Source organism: Camelus ferus, chromosome 9 (genome assembly GCF_009834535.1).
Source record: "Camelus ferus isolate YT-003-E chromosome 9, BCGSAC_Cfer_1.0, whole genome shotgun sequence".
Lineage (NCBI taxonomy): Eukaryota > Metazoa > Chordata > Mammalia > Artiodactyla > Camelidae > Camelus > Camelus ferus.
The window spans coordinates 67,268,694-67,274,282 of NC_045704.1; the positions used below are offsets into that span (position 1 = coordinate 67,268,694).

Genomic DNA, 5,589 nt, shown 5'->3' on the forward strand with positions numbered 1-5,589 from the left:
AAAACAAGATCACTTTTTTTTTCTTAAATGATCATCAGCTGAGAGTCAATAAAAATCGAGGAGGCAACGGCGGGGGAATTGCATGATCAGGAGGAGGGTGGCTGTGATGGCAGGAGCATTCGCAACTGTCTTCTCTTCCACACTTGCCAGGGGTCAGACTTGGTGTTATGTGCTTGACACGTATCTCATTTATGCTTCCCAACTGTCCTGTGACAAGGACACTTCGTTAAATTTAAAGTTTAGATAAACAACAAGTGATTTAATCTGGGACATAACACTAAAAAAAATTTGTTGTCTATCTGAAAATTCAATTTAGCTGGGAATTCTGTCTTCTTATCTGGCAACTCTAGCCTTGGGCATTTAAGGAGCAGCAAGGAGACCAGTGTGGCCAGAGTGGAGACATACGGAGAGGATGGAGGTGGGCGAGGAAGGGGAAGCGGGCAGAGGGGAGGCTGGTTGACATTTCGCGCCCAGAGAAGCCAGCTGATGTGCTTCCAGGTCTTCCGGTGCCGTTTCCTCCTGGCTGTCCAAGAGACAAACGTGTGCTGAGAGATGTGAAAGCGGAGGTAGGACAACCCGGGGGGAGCTGATCTAGAGGGATCATAACGACCTTCTTTTCCAAAGAAGGTGAAGCTCTAGGAAACCCCTGGCATCAACTTGACCTTGGTTTTTCACCTGGCTCAGAAGCTGGATCCCGGGCAGACTAAGTGAAGGAGTCAGCTGATGCGGTGTGAACCGGGAGGGAGCCCAGAGGTAACGCTGTAGAAGGGGCCGGGGCCTCCCCACCTCCTCTCATGTTGGCGTAAGGTGGGGAGGGGGAGTCGGAGGTTGGCAAGGTCTTCTGGGCTCCAGGGTTCCTGGCGGATGTGGGTGGCCAGGCAGTCAAGCACTTGCCACTGGCGGGAGCAGCTGATCTGGGTTCTGAGCAGAGGGGCAGCCTTCGGGACCTCCCTGAGCCATCAGTATGAAGGTTGAAAAACAGAAAACACCCTTTGAGGTTACCATGGAAATAACCCAAGGGGCCTCGTCCTGGCTGACTTTGGGATCTAGAGAAAAGCAAGGTAAATCAGAGGCGACATTTCAGGGAAATTCCACTGTAACCCCAAAGACCTACTTCACAGGTCCCCTTGGGAACTGAGTGAGGTGATGTACGTGAGTGCTGGGTTTGGCACGTGCGACATTAAATATTCAGTGACCCTTCTCCGTTCTAACTGAGGGAGTCACCTCCCTTCCCAAGTCCTGGGACCTACGTGGACCTGGAAGGCCTTACAAAAATGAAAAATAACAAAACTGTCATGTTGGACCCTGGGCGGCCTGGAAGCTCCCCACCGCGTCTGGATCTGTCTGTCCCCTTTCCTGTAAACAGTGACCCCCTGAGATAAAGAGTCCGGCGCACAGCAGTTTCCCAATCCGTGTCGCTCAGCGAACAGCATGGACATAAATGGCCTCATCCTTAAGAGTCGCCTGTAGTTAGAACTCCCACATTCAAACCAACAGAAGAGGAAGCAGGGCCGCCTGAGTGGGGCTACGGAGAATCAGGAGTGAGCTGTTCCCCGCCCTTCCCGGCTCGGGGACATTGCTTCATCGCCCTGGTGGAGCCCAGGCCAGGGAAGCGGCCGGGCCAGCTCAGCAGCTGCCTTATAAGGACATTAGCCAAGCCTGCCAGGTGTGTCACCCGGAGTCCAGCAGGAGGCCGTGACGGCCCCGGTGAGTCAAGGCCTGGGTGGGCGAAGCAGCCTGGGAAGGTCACATGGGTGGCAAGTGAGAGTTTTCTCACTTCCCTTCCCCCTTACATGTTTCCATATGTTTTAAATTATTATCTCTTTCACTTTGGCAATTGGGAAAATAGAGAAAAGGCTTTTTGAATTAAAAAGAAAAAAGATACTCATCAGGTGTTACTTCAGTGGTAAAGGAGAGGCTCCCTCTGCTTTTCTGGGAGGTGTGTGCGGTGGGAAGCAGACGATGAAATAAAGAAGACGTAGGTCTGGGGAGAGAGTCCCTTGAGAATTAACGCAGGGCAGCCCCTCCAAGACAAGACATGGCCCGCGGTGACAGAGAGCGGGCCTCACCCAGGGGCGGCCACAGGGAGACCCAGGTTCTTCCGGTCGCCCCCCACAAAGACAAGCCAGGGGTGGGCAGCCTTGGAGAAAAGTGGGCCTGTCGAAATATAGTCACATGAAGTAAGGGGCAACAGGCCTGACTGGACGTGGCACAGAGTGATAGTTAAGAAACTGGGTTTTGATGACAAATGCTGGAGAGGCTGTGGAGAAAAGGGGACCCTCCTACACTAGTGGTGGGAATGCAGTTTGGTGCAGCCACTGTAGAAAACAGTATGGAGGTTCCTCAAAAGACTAGGACTAGACTTATCATATGACCCAGGAATCCCGCTCCAGGGCATATATCCAGAAGGAAATCTACTTCAAAAAGACACCTGCACCCCAATGTTCATAGCAGCACTATTTACAATAGCCAAGACAAGGAAACAGCCTAAATGTCCATCAACAGATGACTGGATAAAGAAGATGTGGTATATTTATACAATGGAATACTACTCAGCCATAAAAATGACAATATAATGCCATTTGCAGTAACATGGATGTCCCTGGAGAATGTCATTCTAAGTGAAGTAAGCCAGAAAGAGAAAGAAAAACACCATATGAGATTGTTCATCTGTGGAATCTAAAAAAAGAAAAAGAAAAAAGAAAAGAAAGAAAGAAAAGAAAACACAAATGAACATAAATACAAAACAGAAACAGATTCATAGACAAAGAATACAAACTTGTGGTTGCCAGGGGGGAGGGGGGTGGGAAGGGACAGACAGGGAGTTTGAAATCTGTAGATACTGACAGGCATATATAGACTAGATAAACAAGATTATACTGCATAGCATGAGGAAACGTATAAAAGATCTTGTGGTCGCTCATGGTGATAAGGCGACAATAAATATACGTATGTGCACGTATAACTGAAAAATTGTGCTCTACACAGGAAATTGACACAACATTGTAAACAGACTATAACTCAATAAAATAAAATTTAAAAAAAGAGAGACTGGGTTTTGAAATCATACAGATCTGGGTTTGAATCCTGGCTTTGCCGTTTCAGCTGGGTGAACTGGAGCAAATTAATTAACCTTTCGAAGTCTCGACGGCACCTTATGTGAAGTATTTGCTCATTTAACAAATAGCTACAAAGCAGCGCTCCAGTGCTTTACATTCACTCATCAAGTCTTCACAGCCAGCCTGTGAAGGAGACTCTACTCTAATCCCCACTTTACAGATGAGGAAAGTCACCTGCCCAAGGCCACACAGCCGGTCTCGGCAGAACCGAAATTGGACTCCAGATGGTCAGGCTCCAGCGCCTGCACCCTTCGCCTGCTGAGCTCTGCGCCACCGAGAGGTTGTAACTCACCCGCTTCCCGGGCGTGGTTCCGGGGGGCAGAGGGCAGGGCGTGTCAGCGCTCGCACCACGGCCTCGTACACGGTAAGTGCCCAGTGACCGTGAACATTATTGCCCCCTCTTTAACTACCTAAGGGCTGGGAGGTGGCCCCGAGCAGACTCTGAGAGGACGACTCCAGGGCCAGTGACCTTGTAAGACAGGCCCTGGAAGAAAGTGGGCGGGAGTGAGGGAAGCAGACGAGGGAAAGGGCAGGGGGCAAGGCTGTGAGATTTCGGGCGAAGTCACAAGGGAAAGACTTGGCGGTTTGTCCCCATTGAGGCAGGGACCTGGACTCTGTGCTCGCCAGCTCTGTCGGCCCCTGGCTAAGGGAGACCCTGAGGTGATGGACACCCCCAGGCACTTCTGGGCCCTGCAGGGCAGTGCAGTCACCAGACAGCCGTCTTCCAAAGAGGGTGGCCGGTGGGGCCATGAGAAGCAAAGCGCCAGGAGGCAGTGCCGCACTGGTCCCTAGGCTGGCCAGATACTAGTCCTCTCCTTCCTCCACCGTTCTTCTAGATTCCCACCCGCTACAAGCACTTCTGCTGGCCTAGGTGGCTTGCTTGCTGAAATGACACAGACTTTTATCCCTTTGGTTACCATGCTCCTAGCAGGTTATAGTTGTTATAATTGCCCATCTACAGGGACAGCTGGACACCAAATATGCCCCCCAGGAAGTCCCCTCATTTCCAAACCTGTTCCTCCCCGTCCCCAGGATGCAGCGGCAATCCTGCCGCCTCATGGTGATCAGGATCACTTGCTCTGCCAGGCTGAGTGCACAGTTGTCCCCAGTTTCTGCCACTGCTGGTGACTCCGGTCACAGGCCCCTCGTGCTGGCACTGGGAAGGCTGACGCGGGCTGTCTTCCACCCACAGGTCAGGTCACCCTGTCCACCATCAGAGTCCTCTTTGGTGGGCACTCACATCTGATGCAACATCCCTGCACGGCGGCCCCCACCACGCTCTCCTCCCGTCTCACCTCCTCCCGAATCTTCCGATCTTGCTTCATCCAAACCCCTGACCCAGCGGCCAAACCACTTGCCACAGCTCAGGTCTCACAGCGCAGCCTCAGCTAAAGCCATTTCTCTCTCTCCACGACCTGGTTGAGCAGTTCGCTGCCTGAAGCTCTGCCCTGGGAGGATGATCTCCTGCCCTCCTGCTCTCCTCACAGCCCCCCGTGAGCAGCAAGGTAACGCAGCACAGTCCGTTCACACCGACAGACCCAGTCAACCCCTCCGTGAGCCAGGCCTGGACTTTCTTTTCCTCCTCTGCCAACTGGTCATGGGAACTCCCTGGCCACTGGTGTCAGCTTAGAGAGAGGCGTCAACACAAGTGATCTGTGAGTAGGTGACCACGTTCAGCTCGGTCAGTTAGCGTACTCATGCCCTCTGGGCCTGCCCAGGCCCGGTCCTGGCTGTGCCATGACCACTGTGAGATGAACTATGCTGGGCCACCCCAGCCTCACGACTTGGTGGGAATGACAACACCCCCATGACAGGAAGCTCTGCATGCATCTGTATCTGATGACTTCCGGCAAGATGTTCAGCAGCCTGCCCAGAGCTGCCGTTCAAAAGGTGCATAATTTCCTGCAACAGATAGCACATCCTTGCTTGCTCCAGAACCAGAACCAGCTCTCCACTGCAAGTCCCCTAGTGGAACTTGTCAGAGACACCACAGGGCGCTCCCATTTACCACAGGTACCTCCAGCACCGGGGGATTTTGCAGTTCACGTGGCCCAAGTGGCAGGTCCACTTGTACTGCAGCCTGGACCTCTTGCTCTGGGACAAAGTCAAAATTGCCAGCCATGTGATGGCGCAGTTTCCCCAAGTGCAACATACGTTGCCTCCAGGACCTGAAAAGACTTCCCAAGAGCTGTGCTTCTTTCTTGGTAGTAAGAACTACAGATGCATTAACTGGGCCTTTGCCTTGGAGAGGACGTTCAGCATAGCCCAGAATGCTGGAGCTCCAAAACGTCACCAGTGTGGCTGGAGCCTGGAATCTCTGTAGGGTTCATCTTCAACCCTCTGGAACACAAGTATCCTAGCAGGGCATCCAGAGCTTTTGCCACTTCCAGCTTAGCAGATCCGATCAACATAAAGATACCAATGCAGTGGTGCTTACGGTTTCCTAAGACGGGAAAAGGATGAAGTTCCA

The 5,589-nt window shown here is 52.2% G+C and overlaps 1 long non-coding RNA gene across 1 annotated transcript; it reads left to right on the forward strand.

Annotated features, from left to right (window-relative positions):
• The first annotated feature begins 1,426 nt into the window (after window positions 1-1,426).
• On the forward strand, window positions 1,427-5,122 carry LOC116665895. Its single transcript, XR_004322671.1, has 3 exons — window positions 1,427-1,707; window positions 3,280-3,483; window positions 4,312-5,122. It is a non-coding gene; the product is annotated as an uncharacterized LOC116665895 (long non-coding RNA).
• The last annotated feature ends 467 nt before the right edge of the window (window positions 5,123-5,589 follow it).